Raw genomic sequence first — 17,046 nt, forward strand, 5'->3', positions numbered from 1 at the left:
TCCAAGAATACCTTGCATTCCAATGCTAATGCCAATTGAAGGGGCAGGCGAGTGGTAAGCCATGAACTTCTAGCAGTTAGAAAGCTGCGGACACAGTCCGGGTGTTGTGCGGCTTCACTCTTCGCATCCTAGAAGGTACCGCGCTCTCCGTCTCTCGGATGTGATCAAGCGGCTATTCCCGCAGAGAGCACTGTGACGGTCTCTGTGATCTCCGGAGCTCTCTTTCTGCCCAATGACACCTGGCAGCGGCACTTATCTTCGGACAGCTCCGTATCTCCCTAATCTGCATTTCTTGTCTTCTGCATCTCAGCAAAATGCTTTTCCCTCTCTCTAGCAAGGAGAAACTGTGCCAGCACAGTATACCTCCCCGGACTTGTGTTCTAAATTCCCGACCTCTCGGCATTACAGAAACTAACGGGAAGAGCAAGGTTATCCATGGTGGGCTGGGGAAGAACTAGCAACAAGCACAGCAAAGTTGTCCAAGAATACTTTGCATTCCAATGCTAATGCCAATACATGAGTCAGGCGAGTGGTAAGCCATGAGCTTATAGCAGTTAGAAAGCTGCGGACACAGTCCGGGTGTTGTGCGGCTTCACTCTTCGCATCCTAGAAGGTACCGCGCTCCCCGTCTCTCGGATGCGATCAAGCGGCTATTCCCGCAGAGAGCACTGTGCCGGTCTCTGTGCGCTCCGGAGCTCTCTTTCTGCCCAAAGACGCCAGGCAGCGGCACTTAACTTCGGACAGCTCCGTATCTCCCTATTCTTCATTTCTTGTCTTCTGCAGCTCCGCAAAATGCTTTTCCCTCTGTCTAGCAAGGAGAAACTGTGCCAGCACAATATACCTCCCCGGACTTGTGTTCTAAATTCCCGACCTCTCGGCATCTCAGAAACTAACGGGAAGAGCAAGGTTATCCATGGTGGGCTGGGGCAGAACTAGCAGCAAGCACAACAATGTTGTCCAAGAATACCTTGCATTCCAATGCTAATGCCAATTGAAGGGGCAGGCGAGTGGTAAGCCATGAACTTCTAGCAGTTAGAAAGCTGCGGACACAGTCCGGGTGTTGTGCGGCTTCACTCTTCGCATCCTAGAAGGTACCGCGCTCTCCGTCTCTCGGATGTGATCAAGCGGCTATTCCCGCAGAGAGCACTGTGCCGGTCTCTGTGATCTCCGGAGCTCTCTTTCTGCCCAACGACACCTGGCAGCGGCACTTATCTTCGGACAGCTCCGTGTCTCCCTATTCTTCATTTCTTGTCTTCTGCATCTCAGCAAAATGCTTTTCCCTCTGTCTAGCAAGGAGAAACTGTGCCAGCACAGTATACCTCCCCGGACTTGTGTTCTAAATTCCCGACCTCTCGGCATTACAGAAACTTACGGGAAGAGCAAGGTTATCCATGGTGGGCTGGGGCAGAACTAGCAACAAGCACAGCAAAGTTGTCCAAGAATACTTTGCATTCCAATGCTAATGCCAATTGAAGAGGCAGGCGAGTGGTAAGCCATGAACATCTTGCAGTTAGAAAGCTGAGGACACAGTCCGGGTGTTGTGCGGCTTCACTCTTCGCATCCTAGAAGGTACCGCGCTCTCCGTCTCTCGGATGCGATCAAGCGGCTATTCGCGCAGAGAGCACTGTGCCGTTCTCTGTGCGCTCCGGAGCTCTCTTTCTGCCCAAAGACGCCTGGCAGCGGCACTTAACTTCGGACAGCTCCGTATCTCCCTATTCTGCATTTCTTGTCTTCTGCAGCTCCGCAAAATGCTTTTCCCTCTGTCTAGCAAGGAGAAACTGTGCCAGCACAATATACCTCCCCGGACTTGTGTTCTAAATTCCCGACCTCTCGGCATCTCAGAAACTAACGGGAAGAGCAAGGTTATCCATGGTGGGCTGGGGCAGAACTAGCAACAAGCACAGCAAAGTTGTCCAAGAATACTTTGCATTCCAATGCTAATGCCAATACATGAGTCAGGCGAGTGGTAAGCCATGAGCTTATAGCAGTTAGAAAGCTGCAAACACAGTCCGGGTGTTGTGCGGCTTCACTCTTCGCATCCTAGAAGGTACCGCGCTCCCCGTCTCTCGGATGCGATCAAGCGGCTATTCCCGCAGAGAGCACTGTGCCGGTCTCTGTGCGCTCCGGAGCTCTCTTTCTGCCCAAAGACGCCAGGCAGCGGCACTTAACTTCGGACAGCTCCGTATCTCCCTATTCTTCATTTCTTGTCTTCTGCATCTCAGCAAAATGCTTTTCCCTCTGTCTAGCAAGGAGAAACTGTGCCAGCACAGTATACCTCCCAGGACTTGTGTTCTAAATTCCCGACTTCTAGGCATCTCAGAAACTAACAGGAAGAGCAAGGTTATCCATGGTGGGCTGGGGCAGAACTAGCAACAAACACAGCAAAGTTGTCCAAGAATACGTGGCATTCGAATGCTAATGGCAATACATGAGGCAGGCGAGTGGTAAGCCATGAACTTCTAGAAGTTAGAAAGCTGAGGACACAGTCCGGGTGTTGTGCGGCTTCACTCTTCGCATCCTAGAAGGTACCGCGCTCTCCGTCTCTCGGATGCGATCAAGCGGCTATTCGCGCAGAGAGCACTGTGCCGGTCACTGTGCGATCCGGAGCTCTCTTTCTGCCCAAAGACGCCTGGCAACGGCACTTAACTTCGGACAGCTCCGTATCTCCCTATTCTGCATTTCTTGTCTTCTGCATCTCAGCAAAATGCTTTTCCCTCTCTCCAGCAAGGAGAAACTGTGCCAGCACAGTATACCTCCCCGGACTTGTGTTCTAAATTCCCGACCTCTCGGCATTACAGAAACTAACGGGAAGAGCAAGGTTATCCATGGTGGGCTGGGGAAGAACTAGCAACAAGCACAGCAAAGTTGTCCAAGAATACTTTGCATTCCAATGCTAATGCCAATACATGAGTCAGGCGAGTGGTAAGCCATGAGCTTATAGCAGTTAGAAAGCTGCGGACACAGTCCGGGTGTTGTGCGGCTTCACTCTTCGCATCCTAGAAGGTACCGCGCTCCCCGTCTCTCGGATGCGATCAAGCGGCTATTCCCGCAGAGAGCACTGTGCCGGTCTCTGTGCGCTCCGGAGCTCTCTTTCTGCCCAAAGACGCCAGGCAGCGGCACTTAACTTCGGACAGCTCCGTATCTCCCTATTCTTCATTTCTTGTCTTCTGCAGCTCCGCAAAATGCTTTTCCCTCTGTCTAGCAAGGAGAAACTGTGCCAGCACAATATACCTCCCCGGACTTGTGTTCTAAATTCCCGACCTCTCGGCATCTCAGAAACTAACGGGAAGAGCAAGGTTATCCATGGTGGGCTGGGGCAGAACTAGCAGCAAGCACAACAATGTTGTCCAAGAATACCTTGCATTCCAATGCTAATGCCAATTGAAGGGGCAGGCGAGTGGTAAGCCATGAACTTCTAGCAGTTAGAAAGCTGCGGACACAGTCCGGGTGTTGTGCGGCTTCACTCTTCGCATCCTAGAAGGTACCGCGCTCTCCGTCTCTCGGATGTGATCAAGCGGCTATTCCCGCAGAGAGCACTGTGCCGGTCTCTGTGATCTCCGGAGCTCTCTTTCTGCCCAATGACACCTGGCAGCGGCACTTATCTTCGGACAGCTCCGTGTCTCCCTATTCTTCATTTCTTGTCTTCTGCATCTCAGCAAAATGCTTTTCCCTCTGTCTAGCAAGGAGAAACTGTGCCAGCACAGTATACCTCCCCGGACTTGTGTTCTAAATTCCCGACCTCTCGGCATTACAGAAACTTACGGGAAGAGCAAGGTTATCCATGGTGGGCTGGGGCAGAACTAGCAACAAGCACAGCAAAGTTGTCCAAGAATACTTTGCATTCCAATGCTAATGCCAATTGAAGAGGCAGGCGAGTGGTAAGCCATGAACATCTTGCAGTTAGAAAGCTGAGGACACAGTCCGGGTGTTGTGCGGCTTCACTCTTCGCATCCTAGAAGGTACCGCGCTCTCCGTCTCTCGGATGCGATCAAGCGGCTATTCGCGCAGAGAGCACTGTGCCGTTCTCTGTGCGCTCCGGAGCTCTCTTTCTGCCCAAAGACGCCTGGCAGCGGCACTTAACTTCGGACAGCTCCGTATCTCCCTATTCTGCATTTCTTGTCTTCTGCAGCTCCGCAAAATGCTTTTCCCTCTGTCTAGCAAGGAGAAACTGTGCCAGCACAATATACCTCCCCGGACTTGTGTTCTAAATTCCCGACCTCTCGGCATCTCAGAAACTAACGGGAAGAGCAAGGTTATCCATGGTGGGCTGGGGCAGAACTAGCAACAAGCACAGCAAAGTTGTCCAAGAATACTTTGCATTCCAATGCTAATGCCAATACATGAGTCAGGCGAGTGGTAAGCCATGAGCTTATAGCAGTTAGAAAGCTGCAAACACAGTCCGGGTGTTGTGCGGCTTCACTCTTCGCATCCTAGAAGGTACCGAGCTCCCCGTCTCTCGGATGCGATCAAGCGGCTATTCCCGCAGAGAGCACTGTGCCGGTCTCTGTGCGCTCCGGAGCTCTCTTTCTGCCCAAAGACGCCAGGCAGCGGCACTTAACTTCGGACAGCTCCGTATCTCCCTATTCTTCATTTCTTGTCTTCTGCATCTCAGCAAAATGCTTTTCCCTCTGTCTAGCAAGGAGAAACTGTGCCAGCACAGTATACCTCCACGGACTTGTGTTCTAAATTCCCGACTTCTAGGCATCTCAGAAACTAACAGGAAGAGCAAGGTTATCCATGGTGGGCTGGGGCAGAACTAGCAACAAGCACAGCAAAGTTGTCCAAGAATACGTGGCATTCGAATGCTAATGGCAATACATGAGGCAGGCGAGTGGTAAGCCATGAACTTCTAGAAGTTAGAAAGCTGAGGACACAGTCCGGGTGTTGTGCGGCTTCACTCTTCGCATCCTAGAAGGTACCGCGCTCTCCGTCTCTCGGATGCGATCAAGCGGCTATTCGCGCAGAGAGCACTGTGCCGGTCACTGTGCGATCCGGAGCTCTCTTTCTGCCCAAAGACGCCTGGCAGCGGCACTTAACTTCGGACAGCTCCGTATCTCCCTATTCTGCATTTCTTGTCTTCTGCATCTCAGCAAAATGCTTTTCCACTCTGTCTAGCAAGGAGAAACTGTGCCAGCACAGTATACCTCCCCGGACTTGTGTTCTAAATTCCCGACTTCTCAGCATTACAGAAACTAACGGGAAGAGCAAGGTTATCCATGGTGGGCTGGGGCAGAACTAGCAGCAAGCACAAAAAAGTTGTCCAAGAATACCTTGCATTCGAATGCTAATGCCAATTGAGGTGGCCGGCGAGTTGTAAGCGATGAACTTCTAGCAGTTAGAAAGCTGCGGACACAGTCCGGGTGTTGTGCGGCTTCACTCTTCGCATCCTAGAAGGTACCGCGCTCTCCGTCTCTCGGATGCGATCAAGCGGCTATTCGCGCAGAGAGCACTGTGCCGGTCACTGTGCGCTCCGGAGCTCTCTTTCTGCCCAAAGACGCCTGGCAGCGGCACTTAACTTCGGACAGCTCCGTATCTCCCTATTCTGCATTTCTTGTCTTCTGCATCTCAGCAAAATGCTTTTCCCTCTGTCTAGCAAGGAGAAACTGTGCCAGCACAGTATACCTCCACGGACTTGTGTTCTAAATTCCCGACCTCTCGGCATTACAGAAACTAACGGGAAGAGCAAGGTTATCCATGGTGGGCTGGGGCAGAACTAGCAACAAGCACAGCAAAGTTGTCCAAGAATACTTTGCATTCCAATGCTAATGCCAATACATGAGTCAGGCGAGTGGTAAGCCATGAGCTTATAGCAGTTAGAAAGCTGCGGTCACAGTCCGGGTGTTGTGCGGCTTCACTCTTCGCATCCTAGAAGGTACCGCGCTCTCCGTCTCTCGGATGCGATCAAGCGGCTATTCGCGCAGAGAGCACTGTGCCGTTCTCTGTGCTCTCCGGAGCTCTCTTTCTGCCCAAAGACGCCTGGCAGTGGCACTTGACTTCGGACAGCTCCGTATCTCCCTATTCTGCATTTCTTGTCTTCTGCATCTCAGCAAAATGCTTTTCCCTCTCTCTAGCAAGGAGAAACTGTGCCAGCACAATATACCTCCACGGACTTGTGTTCTAAATTCCTGACTTCTAGGCATCTCAGAAACTAACGGGAAGAGCAAGGTTATCCATGGTGGGCGGGGGCAGAACTAGCAGCAAGCACAACAAAGTTGTCCAAGAATACCTTGCATTCCAATGCTAATGCCAATTGAAGAGGCAGGCGAGTGGTAAGCCATGAACTTCTAGCAGTTAGAAAGCTGAGGACACAGTCCGGGTGTTGTGCGGCTTCACTCTTCGCATCCTAGAAGGTACCGCGCTCTCCGTCTCTCGGATGCGATCAAGCGGCTATTCGCGCAGAGAGCACTGTGCCGTTCTCTGTGCGCTCCGGAGCTCTCTTTCTGCCCAAAGACGCCTAGCAGCGGCACTTAACTTCGGACACCTCCGTATCTCCGTATTCTGCATTTCTTGTCTTCTGCATCTCAGCAAAATGCTTTTCCCTCTGTCTAGCAAGGAGAAACTGTGCCAGCACAGTATACCTCCCCGGACTTGTGTTCTAAATTCCCGACCTCTCGGCATCTCAGAAACTAACGGGAAGAGCAAGGTTATCCATGGTGGGCTGGGGCAGAACTAGCAACAAGCACAACAAAGTTGTCCAAGAATACCTTGCATTCCAATGCTAATGCCAATTGAAGGGGCAGGCGAGTGGTAAGCCATGAACTTCTAGCAGTTAGAAAGCTGCGGACACAGTCCGGGTGTTGTGCGGCTTCACTCTTCGCATCCTAGAAGGTACCGCGCTCTCCGTCTCTCGGATGTGATCAAGCGGCTATTCTCGCAGAGAGCACTGTGCCGGTCTCTGTGATCTCCGGAGCTCTCTTTCTGCCCAATGACACCTGGCAGCGGCACTTATCTTCGGACAGCTCCGTATCTCCCTATTCTGCATTTCTTGTCTTCTGCATCTCAGCAAAATGCTTTTCCCTCTGTCTAGCAAGGAGAAACTGTGCCAGCACAGTATACCTCCCCGGACTTGTGTTCTAAATTCCCGACCTCTCGGCATTACAGAAACTAACGGGAAGAGCAAGGTTATCCATGGTGGGCTGGGGCAGAACTAGCAACAAGCACAGCAAAGTTGTCCAAGAATACTTTCCATTCCAATGCTAATGCCAATACATGAGTCAGGCGAGTGGTAAGCCATGAGCTTATAGCAGTTAGAAAGCTGCGGACACAGTCCGGGTGTTGTGCGGCTTCACTCTTCGCATCCTAGAAGGTACCGCGCTCCCCGTCTCTCGGATGCGATCAAGCGGCTATTCCCACAGAGAGCACTGTGCCGGTCTCTGTGCGCTCCGGAGCTCTCTTTCTGCCCAAAGACGCCAGGCAGCGGCACTTAACTTCGGACAGCTCCGTATCTCCCTATTCTTCATTTCTTGTCTTCTGCATCTCAGCAAAATGCTTTTCCCTCTGTCTAGCAAGGAGAAACTGTGCCAGCACAGTATACCTCCCAGGACTTGTGTTCTAAATTCCCGACTTCTAGGCATCTCAGAAACTAACAGGAAGAGCAAGGTTATCCATGGTGGGCTGGGGCAGAACTAGCAACAAGCACAGCAAAGTTGTCCAAGAATACCTTGCATTCTAATGCTAATGACAATACATGAGGCAGGCGAGTGGTAAGCCATGAACTTCTAGAAGTTAGAAAGCTGCGGACACAGTCCGGGTGTTGTGCGGCTTCACTCTTCGCATCCTAGAAGGTACCGCGCTCTCCGTCTCTCGGATGCGATCAAGCGGCTATTCGCGCAGAGAGCACTGTGCCGTTCTCTGTGCGCTCCGGAGCTCTCTTTCTGCCCAAAGACGCCTGGCAGCGGCACTGGACTTCGGACAGCTCCGTATCTCCCTATTCTGCATTTCTTGTCTTCTGCAGCTCCGCAAAATGCTTTTCCCTCTGTCTAGCAAGGAGAAACTGTGCCAGCACAATATACCTCCCCGGACTTGTGTTCTAAATTCCCGACCTCTCGGCATCTCAGAAACTAACGGGAAGAGCAAGGTTATCCATGGTGGGCTGGGGCAGAACTAGCAACAAGCACAGCAAAGTTGTCCAAGAATACTTTGCATTCCAATGCTAATGCCAATACATGAGTCAGGCGAGTGGTAAGCCATGAACTTCTAGCAGTTAGAAAGCTGCGGACACAGTCCGGGTGTTGTGCGGCTTCACTCTTCGCATCCTAGAAGGTACCGCGCTCTCCGTCTCTCGGATGTGATCAAGCGGCTATTCCCGCAGAGAGCACTGTGCCGGTCTCTGTGATCTCCGGAGCTCTCTTTCTGCCCAATGACACCTGGCAGCGGCACTTATCTTCGGACAGCTCCGTGTCTCCCTATTCTTCATTTCTTGTCTTCTGCATCTCAGCAAAATGCTTTTCCCTCTGTCTAGCAAGGAGAAACTGTGCCAGCACAGTATACCTCCCCGGACTTGTGTTCTAAATTCCCGACCTCTCGGCATTACAGAAACTAACGGGAAGAGCAAGGTTATCCATGGTGGGCTGGGGCAGAACTCGCAACAAGCACAGCAAAGTTGTCCAAGAATACCTTGCATTCGAATGCTAATGACAATACATGAGGCAGGCGAGTGGTAAGCCATGAACTTCTAGAAGTTAGAAAGCTGCGGACACAGTCCGGGTGTTGTGCGGCTTCACTCTTCGCATCCTAGAAGGTACCGCGCTCTCCGTCTCTCGGATGCGATCAAGCGGCTATTCGCGCAGAGAGCACTGTGCCGTTCTCTGTGCGCTCCGGAGCTCTCTTTCTGCCCAAAGACGCCTGGCAGCGGCACTGGACTTCGGACAGCTCCGTATCTCCCTATTCTGCATTTCTTGTCTTCTGCAGCTCCGCAAAATGCTTTTCCCTCTGTCTAGCAAGGAGAAACTGTGCCAGCACAATATACCTCCCCGGACTTGTGTTCTAAATTCCCGACCTCTCGGCATCTCAGAAACTAACGGGAAGAGCAAGGTTATCCATGGTGGGCTGGGGCAGAACTAGCAGCAAGCACAACAATGTTGTCCAAGAATACCTTGCATTCCAATGCTAATGCCAATTGAAGGGGCAGGCGAGTGGTAAGCCATGAACTTCTAGCAGTTAGAAAGCTGCGGACACAGTCCGGGTGTTGTGCGGCTTCACTCTTCGCATCCTAGAAGGTACCGCGCTCTCCGTCTCTCGGATGTGATCAAGCGGCTATTCCCGCAGAGAGCACTGTGCCGGTCTCTGTGATCTCCGGAGCTCTCTTTCTGCCCAATGACACCTGGCAGCGGCACTTATCTTCGGACAGCTCCGTGTCTCCCTATTCTTCATTTCTTGTCTTCTGCATCTCAGCAAAATGCTTTTCCCTCTCTCTAGCAAGGAGAAACTGTGCCAGCACAGTATACCTCCCCGGACTTGTGTTCTAAATTCCCGACCTCTCGGCATTACAGAAACTAACGGGAAGAGCAAGGTTATCCATGGTGGGCTGGGGCAGAACTAGCAACAAGCACAGCAAAGTTGTCCAAGAATACTTTGCATTCCAATGCTAATGCCAATACATGAGTCAGGCGAGTGGTAAGCCATGAGCTTATAGCAGTTAGAAAGCTGCGGACACAGTCCGGGTGTTGTGCGGCTTCACTGTTCGCATCCTAGAAGGTACCGCGCTCTCCGTCTCTCGGATGCGATCAAGCGGCTATTCCCGCAGAGAGCACTGTGCCGGTCTCTGTGCGCTCCGGAGCTCTCTTTCTGCCCAAAGACGCCAGGCAGCGGCACTTAACTTCGGACAGCTCCGTATCTCCCTATTCTTCATTTCTTGTCTTCTGCATCTCAGCAAAATGCTTTTCCCTCTGTCTAGCAAGGAGAAACTGTGCCAGCACAGTATACCTCCCCGGACTTGTGTTCTAAATTCCCGACCTCTCGGCATTACAGAAACTAACGGGAAGAGCAAGGTTATCCAGGGTGGGCTGGGGAAGAACTAGCAACAAGCACAGCAAAGTTGTCCAAGAATACTTTGCATTCCAATGCTAATGCCAATACATGAGTCAGGCGAGTGGTAAGCCATGAGCTTATTGCAGTTAGAAAGCTGCGGACACAGTCCGGGTGTTGTGCGGCTTCACTCTTCGCATCCTAGAAGGTACCGCGCTCCCCGTCTCTCGGATGCGATCAAGCGGCTATTCCCGCAGAGAGCACTGTGCCGGTCTCTGTGCGCTCCGGAGCTCTCTTTCTGCCCAAAGACGCCAGGCAGCGGCACTTAACTTCAGACAGCTCCGTATCTCCCTATTCTTCATTTCTTGTCTTCTGCATCTCAGCAAAATGCTTTTCCCTCTGTCTAGCAAGGAGAAACTGTGCCAGCACAGTATACCTCCCCGGACTTGTGTTCTAAATTCCCGACCTCTCGGCATCTCAGAAACTAACGGGAAGAGCAAGGTTATCCATGGTGGGCTGGGGCAGAACTAGCAGCAAGCACAACAGTGTTGTCCAAGAATACCTTGCATTCCAATGCTAATGCCAATTGAAGGGGCAGGCGAGTGGTAAGCCATGAACTTCTAGCAGTTAGAAAGCTGCGGACACAGTCCGGGTGTTGTGCGGCTTCACTCTTCGCATCCTAGAAGGTACCGCGCTCTCCGTCTCTCGGATGTGATCAAGCGGCTATTCCCGCAGAGAGCACTGTGCCGGTCTCTGTGATCTCCGGAGCTCTCTTTCTGCCCAATGACACCTGGCAGCGGCACTTATCATCGGACAGCTCCGTGTCTCCCTATTCTTCATTTCTTGTCTTCTGCATCTCAGCAAAATGCTTTTCCCTCTGTCTAGCAAGGGGAAACTGTGCCAGCACAGTATACCTCCCCGGACTTGTGTTCTAAATTCCCGACCTCTCGGCATTACAGAAACTAACGGGAAGAGCAAGGTTATCCATGGTGGGCTGGGGCAGAACTAGCAACAAGCACAGCAAAGTTGTCCAAGAATACTTTGCATTCCAATGCTAATGCCAATACATGAGTCAGGCGAGTGGTAAGCCATGAGCTTATAGCAGTTAGAAAGCTGCGGACACAGTCCGGGTGTTGTGCGGCTTCACTCTTCGCATCCTAGAAGGTACCGCGCTCCCCGTCTCTCGGATGCGATCAAGCGGCTATTCCCGCAGAGAGCACTGTGCCGGTCTCTGTGCGCTCCGGAGCTCTCTTTCTGCCCAAAGACGCCTGGCAGCGGCACTTAACTTCGGACAGCTCCGTATCTCCCTATTCTTCATTTCTTGTCTTCTGCATCTCAGCAAAATGCTTTTCCCTCTGTCTAGCAAGGAGAAACTGTGCCAGCACAGTATACCTCCACGGACTTGTGTTCTAAATTCCCGACTTCTAGGCATCTCAGAAACTAACAGGAAGAGCAAGGTTATCCATGGTGGGCTGGGGCAGAACTAGCAACAAGCACAGCAAAGTTGTCCAAGAATACCTGGCATTCGAATGCTAATGGCAATACATGAGGCAGGCGAGTGGTAAGCCATGAACTTCTAGAAGTTAGAAAGCTGAGGACACAGTCCGGGTGTTGTGCGGCTTCACTGTTCGCATCCTAGAAGGTACCGCGCTCTCCGTCTCTCGGATGCGATCAAGCGGCTATTCGCGCAGAGAGCACTGTGCCGGTCTCTGTGCGATCCGGAGCTCTCTTTCTGCCCAAAGACGCCTGGCAGCGGCACTTAACTTCGGACAGCTCCGTATCTCCCTATTCTGCATTTCTTGTCTTCTGCATCTCAGCAAAATGCTTTTCCACTCTGTCTAGCAAGGAGAAACTGTGCCTGCACAGTATACCTCCCCGGACTTGTGTTCTAAATTCCCGACCTCTCGGCATTACAGAAACTAACGGGAAGAGCAAGGTTATCCATGGTGGGCTGGGGCAGAACTAGCAACAAGCACAGCAAAGTTGTCCAAGAATACTTTGCATTCCAATGCTAATGCCAATACATGAGTCAGGCGAGTGGTAAGCCATGAGCTTATAGCAGTTAGAAAGCTGCGGACACAGTCCGGGTGTTGTGCGGCTTCACTGTTCGCATCCTAGAAGGTACCGCGCTCTCCGTCTCTCGGATGCGATCAAGCGGCTATTCCCGCAGAGAGCACTTTGCCGGTCTCTGTGCGCTCCGGAGCTCTCTTTCTGCCCAAAGACGCCAGGCAGCGGCACTTAACTTCGGACAGCTCCGTATCTCCCTGTTCTTCATTTCTTGTCTTCTGCATCTCAGCAAAATGCTTTTCCCTCTGTCTAGCAAGGAGAAACTGTGCCAGCACAGTATACCTCCACAGACTTGTGTTCTAAATTCCGGACTTCTAGGCATCTCAGAAACTAACAGGAAGAGGAAGGTTATCCATGGTGGGCTGGGGCAGAACTAGCAACAAGCACAGCAAAGTTGTCCAAGAATACCTTGCATTCGAATGCTAATGCCAATACATGAGGCAGGCGAGTGGTAAGCCATGAGCTTATAGCAGTTAGAAAGCTGCGGACACAGTCCGGGTGTTGTGCGGCTTCACTCTTCGCATCCTAGAAGGTACCGTGCTCTCCGTCTCTCGGATGTGATGAAGCGGCTATTCCCGCAGAGAGCACTGTGCCGGTCTCTGGGATCTCCGGAGCTCCCTTTCTGCCCAATGACACCTGGCAGCGGCACTTATCTTCGGACAGCTCCGTATCTCCGTATTCTGCATTTCTTGTCTTCTGCATCTCAGCAAAATGCTTTTCCCTCTGTCTAGCAAGGAGAAACTGTGCCAGCACAGTATACCTCCACGGACTTGTGTTCTAAATTCCGGACTTCTAGGCATCTCAGAAACTAACGGGAAGAGCAATGTTATGCATGGTGGGCTGGGGCAGAACTAGCAACAAGCACAGCAAAGTTGTCCAAGAATACTTTGCATTCCAATGCTAATGCCAATACATGAGTCAGGCGAGTGGTAAGCCATGAACTTCTAGCAGTTAGAAAGCTGCGGACACAGTCCGGGTGTTGTGCGGCTTCACTCTTCGCATCCTAGAAGGTACCGCGCTCTCCGTCTCTCGGATGCGATCAAGCGGCTATTCGCACAGAGAGCACTGTGCAGTTCTCTGTGCGCTCCGGAGCTCTCATTCTGCCCAAAGACGCCTGGCAGCGGCACTTGACTTCGGACAGCTCCGTATCTCCCTATTCTTCATTTCTTGTCTTCTGCATCTCAGCAAAATGCTTTTCCCTCTCTCTAGCAAGGAGAAACTGTGCCAGCACAGTATACCTCCACGGACTTGTGTTCTAAATTCCCGACTTCTAGGCATCTCAGAAACTAACGGGAAGAGCAAGGTTATCCATGGTGGGCTGGGGCAGAACTAGCAGCAAGCACAACAAAGTTGTCCAAGAATACCTTGCATTCGAATGCTAATGCCAATTGAAGAGGCAGGCGAGTGGTATGCCATGAACATCTAGCAGTTAGAAAGCTGAGGACACAGTCCGGGTGTTGTGCGGCTTCACTCTTCGCATCCTAGAAGGTACCGCGCTCTCCGTCTCTCGGATGTGATCAAGCGGCTATTCCCGCAGAGAGCACTGTGCCGGTCTCTGTGCGCTCCGGAGCTCTCTTTCTGCCCAATGACACCTGGCAGCGGCACTTAACTTCGGACAGCTCCGTATCTCCCTATTCTGCATTTCTTGTCTTCTGCATCTCAGCAAAATGCTTTTCCCTCTGTCTAGCAAGGAGAAACTGTGCCAGCACAGTATACCTCCCCGGACTTGTGTTCTAAATTCCCGACTTCTAGGCATCTCAGAAACTAACAGGAAGAGCATGGTTATCCATGGTGGGCTGGGGCAGAACTAGCAACAAGCACAGCAAAGTTGTCCAAGAATACCTTGCATTCGAATGCTAATGGCAATACATGAGGCAGGCGTGTGGTAAGCCATGAACTTCTAGCAGTTAGAAAGCTGCGGACACAGTCCGGGTGTTGTGCGGCTTCACTCTTCGCATCCTAGAAGGTACCGTGCTCTCCGTCTCTCGGATGTGATCAAGCGGCTATTCCCGCAGAGAGCACTGTGCCGGTCTCTGGGATCTCCGGAGCTCCCTTTCTGCCCAATGACACCTGGCAGCGGCACTTATCTTCGGACAGCTCCGTATCTCCGTATTCTGCATTTCTTGTCTTCTGCATCTCAGCAAAATGCTTTTCCCTCTGTCTAGCAAGGAGAAACTGTGCCAGCACAGTATACCTCCACGGACTTGTGTTCTAAATTCCGGACTTCTAGGCATCTCAGAAACTAACGGGAAGAGCAATGTTATGCATGGTGGGCTGGGGCAGAACTAGCAACAAGCACAGCAAAGTTGTCCAAGAATACTTTGCATTCCAATGCTAATGCCAATACATGAGTCAGGCGAGTGGTAAGCCATGAACTTCTAGCAGTTAGAAAGCTGCGGACACAGTCCGGGTGTTGTGCGGCTTCACTCTTCGCATCCTAGAAGGTACCGCGCTCTCCGTCTCTCGGATGCGATCAAGCGGCTATTCGCGCAGAGAGCACTGTGCCGTTCTCTGTGCGCTCCGGAGCTCTCATTCTGCCCAAAGACGCCTGGCAGCGGCACTTGACTTCGGACAGCTCCGTATCTCCCTATTCTTCATTTCTTGTCTTCTGCATCTCAGCAAAATGCTTTTCCCTCTCTCTAGCAAGGAGAAACTGTGCCAGCACAGTATACCTCCACGGACTTGTGTTCTAAATTCCCGACTTCTAGGCATCTCAGAAACTAACGGGAAGAGCAAGGTTATCCATGGTGGGCTGGGGCAGAACTAGCAGCAAGCACAACAAAGTTGTCCAAGAATACCTTGCATTCGAATGCTAATGCCAATTGAAGAGGCAGGCGAGTGGTAAGCCATGAACATCTAGCAGTTAGAAAGCTGAGGACACAGTCCGGGTGTTGTGCGGCTTCACTCTTCGCATCCTAGAAGGTACCGCGCTCTCCGTCTCTCGGATGTGATCAAGCGGCTATTCCCGCAGAGAGCACTGTGCCGGTCTCTGTGCGCTCCGGAGCTCTCTTTCTGCCCAATGACACCTGGCAGCGGCACTTAACTTCGGACAGCTCCGTATCTCCCTATTCTGCATTTCTTGTCTTCTGCATCTCAGCAAAATGCTTTTCCCTCTGTCTAGCAAGGAGAAACTGTGCCAGCACAGTATACCTCCCCGGACTTGTGTTCTAAATTCCCGACTTCTAGGCATCTCAGAAACTAACAGGAAGAGCATGGTTATCCATGGTGGGCTGGGGCAGAACTAGCAACAAGCACAGCAAAGTTGTCCAAGAATACCTTGCATTCGAATGCTAATGGCAATACATGAGGCAGGCGTGTGGTAAGCCATGAACTTCTAGCAGTTAGAAAGCTGAGGACACAGTCCGGGTGTTGTGCGGCTTCACTCTTCGCATCCTAGAAGGTACCGCGCTCTCCGTCTCTCGGATGTGATCAAGCGGCTATTCCCGCAGAGAGCACTGTGCCGGTCTCTGTGATCTCCGGAGCTCCCTTTCTGCCCAATGACACCTGGCAGCGGCACTTATCTTCGGACAGCTCCGTATCTCCGTATTCTGCATTTCTTGTCTTCTGCATCTCAGCAAAATGCTTTTCCACTCTGTCTAGCAAGGAGAAACTGTGCCAGCACAGTATACCTCCACGGACTTGTGTTCTAAATTCTGGACTTCTAGGCATCTCAGAAACTAACGGGAAGAGCAATGTTATCCATGGTGGGCTGGGGCAGAACTAGCAACAAGCACAGCAAAGTTGTCCAAGAATACCTTGCATTCGAATGCTAATGCCAATACATGAGTCAGGCGAGTGGTAAGCCATGAGCTTATAGCAGTTAGAAAGCTGCGGACACAGTCCGGGTGTTGTGCGGCTTCACTGTTCGCATCCTAGAAGGTACCGCGCTCTCCGTCTCTCGGATGCGATCAAGCGGCTATTCGCGCAGAGAGCACTGTGCCGGTCACTGTGCGATCCGGAGCTCTCTTTCTGCCCAAAGACGCCTGGCAGCGGCACTTAACTTCGGACAGCTCCGTATCTCCCTATTCTGCATTTCTTGTCTTCTGCATCTCAGCAAAATGCTTTTCCACTCTGTCTAGCAAGGAGAAACTGTGCCAGCACAGTATACCTCCCCGGACTTGTGTTCTAAATTCCCGACTTCTCAGCATCTCAGAAACTAACGGGAAGAGCAAGGTTATCCATGGTGGGCTGGGGCAGAACTAGCAGCAAGCACAACAAAGTTGTCCAAGAATACCTTGCATTCGAATGCTAATGCCAATTGAGGTGGCCGGCGAGTTGTAAGCGATGAACTTCTAGCAGTTAGAAAGCTGCGGACACAGTCCGGGTGTTGTGCGGCTTCACTCATCGCATCCTAGAAGGTACCGCGCGCTCCGTCTCTCGGATGCGATCAAGCGGCTATTCCCACAGAGAGCACTGTGCCGGTCACTGTGTGCTCCGGAGCTCTCTTTCTGCCCAATGACACCTGGCAGCGGCACTTATCTTCGGACAGCTCCGTATCTCCCTATTCTGCATTTCTTGTCTTCTGCATCTCAGCAAAATGCTTTTCCCTCTGTCTAGCAAGGAGAAACTGTGCCAGCACAGTATACCTCCCCGGACTTGTGTTCTAAATTCCCGACCTCTCGGCATTACAGAAACTTACGGGAAGAGCAAGGTTATCCATGGTGGGCTGGGGCAGAACTAGCAACAAGCACAGCAAAGTTGTCCAAGAATACTTTGCATTCCAATGCTAATGCCAATTGAAGAGGCAGGCGAGTGGTAAGCCATGAACTTCTAGCAGTTAGAAAGCTGCGGACACAGTCCGGGTGTTGTGCGGCTTCACTCTTCGCATCCTAGAAGGTACCACGCTCTCCGTCTCTCGGATGCGATCAAGCGGCTATTCGCGCAGAGAGCACTGTGCCGGTCACTGAGCGCTCCGGAGCTCTCTTTCGGCCCAAAGACGCCAGGCAGCGGCACTTAACTTCGGACAGCTCCGTATCTCCGTATTCTGCATTTCTTGTCTTCTGCATCTCAGCA

The sequence above is a fragment of the Passer domesticus genome, chromosome W (genome assembly GCF_036417665.1).
Source record: "Passer domesticus isolate bPasDom1 chromosome W, bPasDom1.hap1, whole genome shotgun sequence".
Taxonomy (NCBI): Eukaryota; Metazoa; Chordata; class Aves; order Passeriformes; family Passeridae; genus Passer; species Passer domesticus.